This window comes from Ciconia boyciana, chromosome 14 (genome assembly GCF_034638445.1).
Source record: "Ciconia boyciana chromosome 14, ASM3463844v1, whole genome shotgun sequence".
In the NCBI taxonomy this organism is placed as follows: Eukaryota; Metazoa; Chordata; class Aves; order Ciconiiformes; family Ciconiidae; genus Ciconia; species Ciconia boyciana.
This window is the reverse complement of record NC_132947.1, coordinates 60614-74043: the sequence shown is the minus strand read 5'-3', so window position 1 is coordinate 74043 and position 13430 is coordinate 60614. Positions and strand designations below refer to the sequence as shown.

At 44.5% G+C, this 13430-nt stretch overlaps 1 long non-coding RNA gene across 1 annotated transcript; it reads left to right on the top strand.

Annotated features, from left to right (window-relative positions):
- Positions 1-3534: 3534 nt before the first annotated feature.
- On the top strand, positions 3535-13236 carry LOC140659508 (uncharacterized). Its single transcript, XR_012045150.1, has 4 exons — positions 3535-4002; positions 6756-6907; positions 10001-10112; positions 13208-13236. It is a non-coding gene; the product is annotated as an uncharacterized lncRNA (long non-coding RNA).
- Positions 13237-13430: the final 194 nt, after the last annotated feature.

Below are 13430 nucleotides of genomic sequence, written 5' to 3'. Positions count from 1 at the left end.
TTTCTTCTGTATGCTTTTTGATATAAAGGAAAAAGAATTGAACATGATGCAGCAGGGAGAATACACTATCAATAAAATGGTGACAATGATTTTTAGTATTTCCTGATCTATTTTTTATTAATGCAATTTTTGTTTCTTTTTGTTAGTTAAGCATTTGCTCAGCTCAGCCCACAAGACTGTATTTGTTCATCCTATACAAAGGAATGGTGTCATAATGAGATATAAAATGACAAGACCCTGGACAAGATGTTTAGCTGTGTAGATGGATAAAAATGGGCATATTGGAAATCTTGCAAAGAGAGGCTGCGCAACAATCTGATGGTTGGAATCCATAATAAGAAAGGATAGGATTGGAGTGTATGAAATGAACTGGCAAGGGGCTTGTAAATAGCACGCTCAGTGAGCTTATAACGGCAAGGAAAATGGTGCAATAGATGGAAAGGCAAGCAGAATCAATTCTTTGAGACGGAAGAGATTATTGTTATTAGAGAGAAGCCAAACAAGTGTGAAAGACTAAGGAGCAGAATTAAGAATTGGGATGGAGCACAGCAGGAAGTGGAGAGGAAGATGAAAAATTCATACATTTGAGACAAAAGAGAAACAGAGAAATTAAAGACGGAAAGTTAGGCAGGACTACAGCTAAGGGAAAGAGGAAAACCACACATTCTGATATTTTTTTCATGGAAGAAATATTCCCCTACAAGAGGAAAAAAGATCACAGAAATGAAGGAAACTAGGGGTGAGTCAACGATGGAGAAAACTGAACCAGAATGATGGTTTGGTACTCATTAAAGTGAAAGAAGAGTAGAACTGAGGAAATATCATCTGGAGGAGGTATTGGGGGAATCCCTGGCCTGGGAATGGCTGGCAGGGATGAGTATGAGAGAGAGAGAAAAGATCTGGGACCAAGGAAATGGAAGCTTTAAGAGAATCAAAGACCAAATCAAGCAAGAAAAGTGAGGAGATGGTGAGTAAAGAAGTACATCATCAGCATATATATAAATACTGTATTTCAATTCCTGTACTGAAATTCAACATGCTCTCTAAAATAGAATTAGCAAGACCTAGTATAAGAAATCTCACGTGCCCATAGCTTTTCCATGTTTTCCAGTTGCATCTGCTGGCCTAATAAGTGACTATTTCCCCCTGCAAATCTTGTTTGTTGTGTAACCTGTGACCATTACGGCTACAGCAACAGTACCACTAGAATAGCATTGGTATTTTGGGAATGCTGAATTTGTCCTAAGAACTTAAAGCAGTACTTCACCTGGAACTAAGTGCTTGCACCTCTGTCCACAAATCCTTTGACTCATAGCTAGACATTTTCTCCTTTTAGCAGGAAATCATGTAGCGTTATACACTGTGGCTGTGCATAACTAAGATGTTTTAGGTAACATTCCACAATTTGCCAGCTCCTTTGGCAGTGGACCGGTGAGAGCTGGACTTCAAGTCCAGCTCTAACAGTCAGCAAAGTAGGAAACTGCCAAGGACAGAGGCTGCTGGGGAGTCAGCAAGATGCCTTCATTTTTTGCGTCAGAGTGCTGTAAAGTCCCAACAGTTGTTACTGCTGCCGAGCAGGATACACCCTGCTGTCAGGGGTGGCAACTACTGTGGGAGTAGGGGATGCCTCTCCCGGAAGCAGTGGTTACCATCCATACCTCCTGTCACACCAGCAGTCCCTTTTCTCCTGGGCGCTCCCCACAGCTCTATCGTGCATCTCCGTCCCTTTCCTTATTCTATTTTCTTGCAGCAGAGGCAGTCAGACAGGCACTTAGGGGTTTAGAAGGGCTGTAAGGAGTTCATTGTATATTCCGTAGTGGATAATTGTGTCTGATGCTGTCCCTGAAAGAGAATTCTTTGGCATCTATGAGTACCAAGGAACAGGTCATGCCCACAGTATACTGGGCTACAAACGTCGTATTACGGTTTTGAGAAGGTTTTATCCCCAGTCACTGACATAGCATTAACCTAAACTAACCAAACCTGTTCTGCAGAATCTAGCACTGTACACAAGTGCTGCCTCTGTAGCTCGTCTTTACTCACGGCCACATGACTTTTCTGTTTCACATCAGACTGAAGACATTTCTGGCCATCAGTGTGTTATCTTATTTAGCTTTGAGGCCATCCTGTGCTTGTTTTGAGTTCCTCCAGCAATAAAGCATCCGCTGAGTTTGCAATGCATGAGTATGGCTAAAATAAAGTACAATCCATTTAGTTTCCAAACTAGACTGAATCTATGAGTCTGACTGGAGCAAAGAGGGCGAACAAGATTTGGGGAGAGATCGGTGGGCAAGAAACACAACAATCAAACCAAGGGACTTTCTGAGGATTATTTCCAAGGCAACACATCAGCCTATATTTGCATTTTAGAGAGTTAAGTGAGTCTCACTGCAGATTTAAAGAAGCATTAAAACATTAAAGAAGCTGCCTTGTTTGTTTCTTTTTATGGATGAGGCAAATCAAACTTCTCTAGCTGTACAAGAAGGCAAGTGCTTTCCATTGTAAAAGAACGGTGGCTGCTGTCATTTGTAACCATAAAACAGGTTCAACAGCAGAAACGTACTATTTTGGACAGGATTTACTTTTGAAAGCCTGAAGCCACTTTTAACTGCGGAAGAGGGGAAGGTACATAGGTAAGCAACATGTTCTTATTTGCTGATTTTATGGCTTTGTTACTGTCCATTTTGTCTCCCTGGAAGCATAATAATTTCGTAGTAGACCACCTGTAATTCTATCAGCTTACCTTGAACTATTTTTTTTAAAGCTAGTATCTGTCGTGAATAGTATCCCTATTTTATGGCTGGGGAAACCGGCAAGATAGGTGCCATGACTTGACACTGTAAGTAATCTGATATCCTAAATCCCATCCCAGTTTATTACAGTCAGCCCTTTTGCCCTATTTAATCACCTCTTTTATGATAAAAATATTGGAATAATGTTTCCCTTTGGAAATTTTTTGAGCAAATAACCTCGTCATAAATGATACTGCAGTAATTTATCCTTTGTGTTTAGCAGAATAACCATTGGCATGACTCGGTGGCTACACAGGGAAAGAACAGGTCACTGGTACCAAATATCCCACAATTTTTAAACTAATGCTGTTGGTATTAACAATAACAACATTGACTATTGCAAATGATTCTACAAATGATTCTGGCTTTTTTCTTTCCATTCAATTTAAAATACTCCGCAGCATTCTGAGAAGCCATGAAATCTGCAGGGCTTTTTAACCTGCAATTTATGTTTTGCATCTGAAATCTGGTTTCTAAGCCTCACGTTTTCAGGTAAACAGAAATATTCATTTTCTTGGCCCTCCCTCTGTTCAGGTTGCTCATATTAGCACAGTTGTGCATGTGTCACTGTACAAAAACGTTTAGGACATTTCCTGTAATTTCATACTCAGGGCTAGTTTTGAGAAAACAACTTGTTTTAACAGTTATTTCTTCTTTGTGAACCGTGAAATAAGAAGTTATTGGTGTAATAGCAGAAATTGTAAGTATGCCAAGTCTCTTCCTTTGGGCAAAAGGGGGAAGAATGTATTGCCTCAAAAAGGCAAGCTATTTCAAGCTTGCTGTGTCCTCGCTTCCCTAAATAGCTTGCTCTCTTCTTTGGCATTCTTCTGGAAGCACACGCTATTAGGTTTTATTGAAATTTTTAAATAATCAACTGGGAGCGGCTACTGATGTAAAATGAACAGCAAAGCTAAATGTGGGACTGTATAGAAGGGGGAGGTGATTTTATTTTAAACAAAACTGATTTCAGTCGCTCACGCTCATTCTCCTATAGATTTCATTCAGTCAGGTTTTCATACTTGTTTTCCATACCCACATTTTAACAAGGACCAAGATGCATGTGTATGCGTAGTCCAACCGGGATTATTTGTGGTGAAACAGAGGACAAAGGACGCCAGATTTGGAGTCATCATCATGTTTCCTGGGTTCTTTTTGCTGGGTGATCATGTGATCATTTTGGAAGTGCCTTTTGTACTCTTCAGAGAGTCAGGTCCGTGAGTCATTAAGCAATGTTGTTGATTGACTGCCTGTCCCTTTGTCTCCTGTTTTGTGAGTAGTCTATCTTTAGTTTTAGACTATCCTTTGTTTTCCCAGTCTGTGTGTTTCAAGACTCTGACTGCGATCTCAGTGACCTGTTGGTGCTGTCAAGTCACGCCGTTCTTTTGTCCATTCTTTTCTTGGCATTTCTTCTGGCACTTTCGTACATATGTTTCTGCATGTAATTTATTAATTTCAACCTTAATGTTTCTATTACAAATCTCTGCAATACAGAAGCACATCAGGTCAGACAAATGAACTAGACAAGGGAAGTACAGTGTCTCAAACAGGTGACAAGCTATAGAGAGGATCCTGGGCCAAGTACTGTACCTGTCACACTGAAATTACATTTGGAGGGACTTTTGTGATGGTCATTCTGACAGAATAGCATTCATTACCAATGAAAGTCCATCAGTGTAAACTAGCTCACTCGCTTGTTAAGGCATGAAGGGTACTTTTTTTTTTGGTGACTTTTTAGTCACCAAACTCAGTGCTATGAACATTTCTGGAAGGAGGACAGTGAGATGAACCCTCTGGAATGACTGCAAATATATCAGTGCTATTTCATATGCTATTGCTCCATTGAGCGTTAGCCAATAATAACAACAGTGCTATACAGGCTTTTGTAAGAGGAGTTCCTGAATTTAGGTACCGGTAGTTTTGTTTGAGAGGGTCTACACTGTTCTTTCACCTACGGATCTGGCTTTGGTTGAATAATGGCCTACGGTTCCTGGAAGCTCATTAAATGTCATCCATCTTGCAGGTAGTTAAAGACTGAGAGAACTAGGGGTTAAGCATGTTTATATAAGGGTTCGTGAGAGAATACCAAATAGTAGAATAATATTGAATCAGAATAAAAACAATGTTTTATGGAAGATGTTGCAGGTGAGTATAAGAGTATAAGAGCATAAGAGTATAAGTATTAGACAATAACCAAAGGTTAACTGATGTATTTAATGCTTCCAAAATTTTAACCCTGTAGTGCTTGATGGCGAGTGATGTATTAGGACCTTTCCTTTGAGGGTAACAAAACAAAACAGAAAAAACCCCACCACCTTGCTAAAGAAAAAAGAACATGCATAAATTTAACAGCATCTCAGTTGAAATGTTAAGTTTATTTGTTTGTTATAGAGATGGAGCCAATGACAGCAAATGTTAAAAGATAACAGACAGAAGACCCATGAATGGGTTTAGCAGACCCCTGATATCACCAGAAGCTCCTACAGAAGGAAGTGTTCTAGCCTGGTTAACTAAGATAACTATTGATAACAATTGTTTGTTATTTCTGTCTCCCGCTTGCACCCTGTTGCTATTGTTCACTGTATCTTGCTTAGCTTTGCTTCGGATGGTTCTGTTTGCAATCTTACATGCATGTGTTAGAACAGAAAGATATCATGCTTAGTTTTCAGATTGTCATGGCTGAAGTTGAAGATACCAGACAAATATAACAAACTAAAGTAATAAAATCAAATAGATCCAAGTGAAAGCTGCCTCCATCTCGAAACAAGAGAAACCACGTTTCTCCTGGTGATTAGGAGAATAGCTCAACAACATGTACTGCAAAGTCTGTATATGTAACATGAAGTATGATACATACACATATATTTGTGTGTGATGAAGCATTATCTTTTAAAAGCTACAAGGCACCAAGTTATTATCCTAGGTAGATGGCTGTCAAATGACTGAGGCTACGGAAGAGGAAGTGGGAGAACTATCTAAATTATAAAGTTGAGAGATGAATTTCAGTAAGGCTCAATTAGCGCTACCCCAGGAATTGTAACTGGGGAAACGGGAAGGCAGATAGATAGAAGAAAGATTAAAGCTTCATGTGGAATAAAAGCTTCTTCTTCTCAACTCTAATTTAAAGCAGCTTTAGGAGAATTTAGTTTTTCACAGGAGCGCAAGGTAACTTTGCTGGTATCAGCAGACCGCAATGAAAATTACTGGAAAGGATTGGAATGGAGCTTGAACAAGGAATATGCTGCTGCTTTCACTGAATTTAAATAAGCAGTTGTAAAAACTCCCGCCTTAAAATTCCTGAGACAAGGAAAGCCTTTTCCAATAAGGATTTTCACATTCACTGATACTATGGGAGCGGCACTGTTACAAAGCAGAAGTGAGTGAAAGTGAGTACCAATAGCACTGGAATTGCATTACTTTGGGATTGGATCAAAACTTCACCCACTCTGAGAGAGACTGTTTAGCAGCAGTCTGGACTATAGCAGTCTTTTGCCCTCGATAGCCTGTTTGCAATCCACTCTGCTTAGATCCTCCTGAAGTACCTAATTTCAGGGAAATGAGTAGGCAGCAGAGTACCATCCACCCAAGTGGCACAGCGGGCACTAATATTAACACATAGGGATTACTGTGTGGGCCTTATAAGAAGTGGATCATCTCACTTGTGCATTAATTGAACGGCGGGCAGAGCACAGTTGTATCCAAAATGTGGACACAAAGTTCTAGAAAAATCAACCTCTAAAGGCTTCTTAGTCTAACCTAACTGTCCCTCTTTCTCTCCTACAGGAAGCCCAAATATCATCCTATTCTGCCCCTAAACGGGGGTGAGTGGGAGGTGTACATGTGGCCTGTATATTCTCATTTACCTTGCTTGTGCATATTAGATTGGCCTATACGCTTACATACTAACTTTATTTTTTCATGGTTTTCTGCAGAACATTGATTTTTGCTTTCTTTATGTTTCTGTAGGGTGATGGATTTGCTACACCTCCATCAACAAGCGCTGCCTGACAAACTTATAATACCGTAACAGAGAGTCCAAGTTGAGACTGAGGAGTTGAGATAAATGGTACAATACTGCTTAGGAGCAGTTGCTAGCCTTGCTTGACCAATAGGCACTGGTGAGTACAGATGATTTCATCTGACTTGCACAGGTTTATTGCAGTTGCAGAAATTTTTAGTCTGGTTTTAACACCCTACAGTAATAGTATATATGTGTTTATAAATTGCATTAAACTTACAACATTAGGGAATGACCGCACAGCCACCACGAAGAACTAAGGCTAATATCTGCAGACCTTTACAAGCTATCACAAGGCAAGAGCAGTCAGGAGAATGCAAACAAACACCTGCACAAAGGCCCTCGGAGCTTTCAGCTGTAACTTGAAACTTCCACCAACCCTCAAACTCATCCAGGCCTGCCCCGAAGCTTCCAGTTGTCCCCACACACTATCCAAACCCTGCCTCAAAGCTCCCATCAATCCTAAAACACACCAAAGCCTGACTTAGGGTCCCCAAAGCTGCCAGCGGCCACCCAACAATCCCCAAACCTTGCCCCAAAACTCCCACCGGCCCTCGATCACCCCAGACCCTGCCTCGGGGCTGGCACCTGCGAGTGACAGACAGGATAGCTCGGGGTCACGCCGGGACACGGGGGACTCCCAAAGCCCTTCGCCACACCGAAGGCCAGGGCGGGGAATGGGGACTCCTCGCAGTTCCCCTCAGCCTGGCCCTCTCCCCACCCTGTCTCTCAGGGGCCAATCGGTGAGCGGTTCCGCGCAGGCCAATGGCAAGATCACGCCATGTTACATGCAGAGGTCTCGTGCTGGCGCAGTGCGGCCGACCGTGCTACACTGCTGCCACCTCTCGATTACGGTCCAGTACTGCATGTGCCCGGCACATGCAGATAGACACAGCAGCCTATCATGCTTACTGCTGCCCTCTCTTGAACGTCCTATAGTACTGCAGCCAGTTGCGCCACGCATGCGCGCTGCAGCCCGCTGTGCTCCCTGCTGCCCCCTGTTGATTTCGACCCAGTAGTGCAAACAACCCTGCGTTTGAAAGGGGATCCTCCCTACTGCACTCCCCTGAGTCCAAGGCAGTACTGCAGCCAGCAGGTTTATGCATGCGCAATACATCCTGCCATGCACGGCGCTGCCCTCTCGTCGTTAGACTCCAGTGTTACAGCCAGCTGTCTGAGACATGCGCACTGCTTCCTTCCGTGCTCACTGGTGCCCTCCCTCGATTACTCTACAGTACTGCAGCCGGCGGCTCGCACACGCGCGCTGCATCTCGCAGGCTCACGCAGCTGCCGATTGGTGCAGGTCACCGGAGTGCTGGCTAATGGCTGTTCTTGCCGCCCATTCCTGGGGCTCACAGGCCGTCAGCACAGTCTGTCCCTGGTTGCTGCTGCTCCGCAGTGCTCACACAACGACACTGCATCTGCCCGTTCCCACTGCTACCCGCTCATATCTCTGGGACAGACCAAGCTGCGGCGGTGCAAATGTTGCTGCGTGTCATCCCACGTGTGAGCAGCATGCTCCGGTGTGCGTGCGTGAGGTGGCCACTGATCACCAGGGGCAGCGGCGTGGGCGGCTGCGGCAGTACTGCACATGAGCATGTGGGGATGTATGTGCTGGAGAGGCCTTCTGGGGTCTGCGTTGTCCCCTCGCTCTCCTGCACCATCGCTGCGTTCACGGCCGCCATGTGCGCGGTGCCTGGGAGCAGCATGGTGCTGAGGTGGGGCAGGTTCCTCCTCCCAGTGGCAGGTGAGGGCCAGGCTGGCTGGTGCCAAGGGCCCAGGGGTCCCTGTGAGGTAAGTGCGGCCCTTCAGGTGGCTGCAGGCAACGCGGGTGGGGAGGTCTCCTGCCTGTTGGGGCCACTGCTGCCTGGAGGCAGAGGCGGAAGGCTCCAGCTGGGCTCTGCTCCTTACTGGGACCCCCATTCTGACACCATGCCAGCACCTTCCTTCCCCGACTAAGGGCCCAGCAGAGCCCCCCCCCCCCCCCCCCCGCAAACCATTTCCCCACAAGACCTTAAACCACCTATGTATTCCACCCCCAAACCCTCAGTGATCCCCAAACCCCGCCCCAGCACCCTCAAAGACCCCAAAATGCTTCCAGACTCTGCCCTTGCATCATCACCAACTTCGGAAGCAAGCCCCAGTCAATGCCAAAGCCCCAGTCAATGCCAAAACCACCCCCAAACCCTGTGCCAACAGCAGCAAGCTAGCCCTTGAATACATTTTATTCTCAGTTAATACAGGTGTCACTAGAATCAATAAGGGGAAACACTTGAGTCCCAGCTGGGCAGCCCCGCAGCCTGCTTGGCACCAGCACCACTGGAGGCTGACATGGCTCCTGCCAGCTTCATGCCACACAGGGATCCACCATGTCACCTGCAATGGGACTGCAGCAATCCCGTAGACCCAAAACACTCCCAATCCTGCCACAGGTCCTCCAGATCTTGTCCCAGAGTTTCCACTGACACTATGTGTTGTGTAAGTAAGAAGTTATCTGCTCTTGTTAATAGCATCTTGATTTTTATTAATAACAGATTAGTTTGTAAAAGCAGTTTGAATAAGTATCAGGTGGAACCTTTCGCTCTTCCTTTGCTCAGTAGCCTTTTAGAGGAAAAGGAATTTACAGCATCTTTTGGTGGAGACTGTTGATGGTCGGGCATGTAGATGACTACCACATTTTTTTCCTCCTTTTTTGCTTAGACATCTTTCTTAACCCTCTGTATGTGCAGGAAGACTTTCTAATATGGCCAGTCTGGGATAACAGTGCTGTGCACAACGCTTAAGGAAAACATTGAGATGAAAAAGTAAAAGGGTCAGGAAAAGCAAAGGAGCCAACTGAAGGCTATGGGAACCCCCAAACGTGCAGCAGGAAACAATGCGGATTTGGGATGCAGCTTCAGGAGAAATGTGTTACGCCAGCTCATAGCACAATGGATGCTATGAATTACCACCTTTAATTACCAAAAGGGTTGTAAAGGCTGGAGGGACTAGAACTGTCTGGCTATGTGGCACAGAAGACTATGGAGCTTATGTAAAGTATAAAAACCAATCTAAAGAAGAAACAGGTCCTAAGTAATAGATAAATGTACCTTTAAGTAGTGTCAAGAGAAGTGGTTCCATCAAGCACTCTTAAAGCTTTGGTGAACTGCTCTGAAAATCATGGCCTCATTAGTCTTTTTGGTTTGTTTTGCAGGTTAATCCTCCAAAGGAGAGCAAGCCGAAGAAAAGTAGCTCCACCTAGTGATTCAGTCATTCCTTTCAGTCATTTTCTCTGAGGCAGGCATCCATATATAGGAGCAATCTAGGTGAGGTATGAAAAAGGTAGTGAGATTGAAACAGAGGGAAGCAAATTAAGTGCTGTCGCTCTTTCATGTACTTGAATGAGACAATTGTGGCTTAAGCATGTGAGTGTTTGAGAGAGCGTTTGAGAGAGAATGCTGAACAGCAGAGTAATATTGAATCAGAGTAAAGGTAACATTAATAGAAGATTGTGCGGGTAAATATTAGGGGGTGCTCCTAGTTGTCTAGTAGTCAAAGCTTAACTGCTATACCTGATGTTTCCAAGAAGTTTATCCTGTAATGTGGGATGGCAAGTGGTGTATTAAGACCTTTCCTTTAAGAAACACAAAAAAGAAAAAGAACACGGTAAAGAGAAAAAGAACATAAATATAGGTATAAACATCTCATTTACAATGCAAAGTTTATTATAGCAATGGAATTGATAATAGCAAATGCTGACAAAGAGAGAAAAACAGCTGAGCAGGTTTTTCTGAATTATGGCAACTGAATTGGATGAAAAGAGGAACAAAAAATGCAGTTTAGCAGACCCTTGGTATCACCAAGAAATCCTACAGAAGGTGGTGTTCCCACCTGGCTAGCTAGGATAACTACTCATAACAATTGTTTGCTATTTCTGTCTCCCAAGGCCTGCACTGAGGACTAAGTGAGCCTTTCCTACTCTGTGGATATCATTAACTGTATCTGGTTTATCTTTGCTTTGGTTGTTTCAGTGTTTTTTTAAACCGTATTTGCATATGTGAAAAGGGAAAGATATAATGCTTACTTTTTAGATTAATTGCCATGGCTGAAGTTGAAGAGATCAGAAAAATGTAAGCTGGCTGAAGAAATGGGTTGAACTTAAAGCTGTCTCTATGTCCAAACAAGAGAAACCCTGTTTCTCCCAGTGAGGAAGGATCGTTCTTAAATAGTCATCAGGTTACAAGATCACCAACGTATAATGCCATGTTATGTGTTCGTATATGTAACAAAGAGTATCATACATGTATTTATTTCAGTGTGTGTCTTTATTCATCTATGAAGCATATATTGTAAGAGCTACAAGACACCGTTATTATCTTAGGTGGATGGTAGTCAAGTGACTAGAGCTACAGAAGAGGATGTGAGAGAGAGAAGTGTCTGAATTGTGAAATTAAGAGAGAAATTTTGGTAAAACTCAACCAATGCAACCCCAGGTTTCCTCTCAAACATCATATCCAAATCCTGTACCTAGACGGAAAAGCCAGGGTGGAGCAGGGTGGGGCTGACAGCTGTTCAGTGACACGATACATCGAGCGTGACACGCTACATCGAACGGCCGCTCGGCCCAGCAGCTCGGCCGCCTGGCCCTGCAGCTTGGCCTCGGCCCTGCAGCTCAGCCGCTTGGCCCTGCAGTTCGGCCGCTCGCGTGCTCGGCCTTGGCCCTGCAGCTCGGCCGCTCGGCCTCTCGGCCCTGCAGCTCAGCCTCGGCCCTGCAGCCCGGCCGCTCAGCCTCGGCATTGCAGCTCGGCCTCTCGGCCCTGCAGCTCGGCCGCTCGGCCCTGCAGTTCGGCCGCTCGGCCCTGCAGCTCGGCCGCTCAGCCCTGCAGCTCAGCTGCTCGGCCTCGGCCCTGCAGCTCGGCCGCTCGGCCCTGCAGCTTGGCCTCGGCCCTGCAGCCCGGCCGCTCAGCCTCAGCATTGCAGCTCGGCCTCTCGGCCCTGCAGCTCGGCTGCTCGGCCCTGCAGTTCGGCCGCTCGGCCCTGCAGCTCGGCCGCTCGGCCCTGCAGCTCGGCCGCTTGGCCACTCGGGCCCTTGGCTCTGCAGCTCTGCAGAAGAGAAATTTCACTGTGAGCTGGTTGAATTTGTTGCTCTTTGAGATCCTCAGTAATTATTTTCAAGGGTGGTAGGAATCCTTATGACATAACTCCCCCTACACTTCGATACAATTTGAGAAAAATTATGTAATAAAAAGGAAACATTAACATTTTGAAACAATAAATGGTTAATAGCTATGCAACTTGCACTTTTGTACAATCAAAATGTTACAATTGTTGGTGTTCAAGAGAAAATGCTTAAAAAAATGCCAAATCATTCTAAATGCTATTGCAAGCCAGAAAAAACAGCATTTGCTATGCAGTTATATAGGCAATAGTTGGAATTACACAAGTAACCAAGGTTTTATTATTAACATGTATTTTTTCTCATTTCTTTAGACTCACAGTATTTGTAGTAAACCCCTCTGTAAATAATTGCATTCTGTGTTTTATGAACTGAAAGTACAAGTCCCGAGGATGAGCTTGGGCATTTACTGAGGGCTTGAGTATAACTCCATTGCCCCATCTGCCCCCACCCCAAGCCTTAGGGGTGGAGGAAATTCACCTGGCATGAATAAGAGCAAGCAGAAGACTTTGAAAGCAGGAACAGCACAGGGCATCAACCACACATGAAAGCCCCAGGCAAACCTCTTTCTTCCAAGTGCTGTCTCTAGCAGAAGACATGTAGAGCTACAGTTCGGGCTTCACCTCACAAGAGAGGAGCCTCTGGGAACCTTTTCAATGGCTGCAACACTGATCTTGGAGTTGTTCTGTGTCAAAGCTGAAACCTGAGGGATTAAGATCCCAGTTGTCCCATCCTAACTTATCGGGGAATTTTTACCTTTGATTACTCTCATGAGTAAGTGGGTCCTTACAGTTACTGGCTGTTTCAAGCAGAGCCTTCAGGACCAGATGCTCTATGCCAAAAGCCTCTGCCAGGGCACAATATCTCCTACTGCCTTTTCACCACTCCTGGCCAACAAACACCTCCAGAAACACCAGGCAAGGAATACCCTTCCTCAGTACAGTCTAACTGATACATAAAGCCAGAACAGCAGAATTAGGCTTTGACATTTGCCTATTTTTAATCTAATAAATGATATTTACTATACCAATGAATCTGAAACAGAACACCACATACTTTACTTAATCATAAATAACAGTACATAAACCTCATACCAGCTGCTTTTTGCTTTGTGTAGATTATGGCAGAGGTACTCTTCAGTCTGTATCATAGAAGTAAAGTATTTTACTGTTCCTGGAAAACAGTTTAGATTTTTTTGCCTGAACTGTTCTCCTTTCCCTTTCCAAAGCCCTCGCTTCCCCCCAGGTGCAAACTTCCTCTGCTTTGAAACTTTCCACCTACGGACTGGACTAGATGCAATTATTTCCTGAAATATTTAATCCAGCAGTGTTAACTTTGGCCAGCCGAAGTAAATATAAGTGAGTGAGGATGAAATAGTAAAAATTTAACTCCGGTCCCTGAAGCCAAATGCCCAATGCCATGCCAGCAGGCAGGAGACAGAGACACAGAAGCCTGTGATGACAAAGAC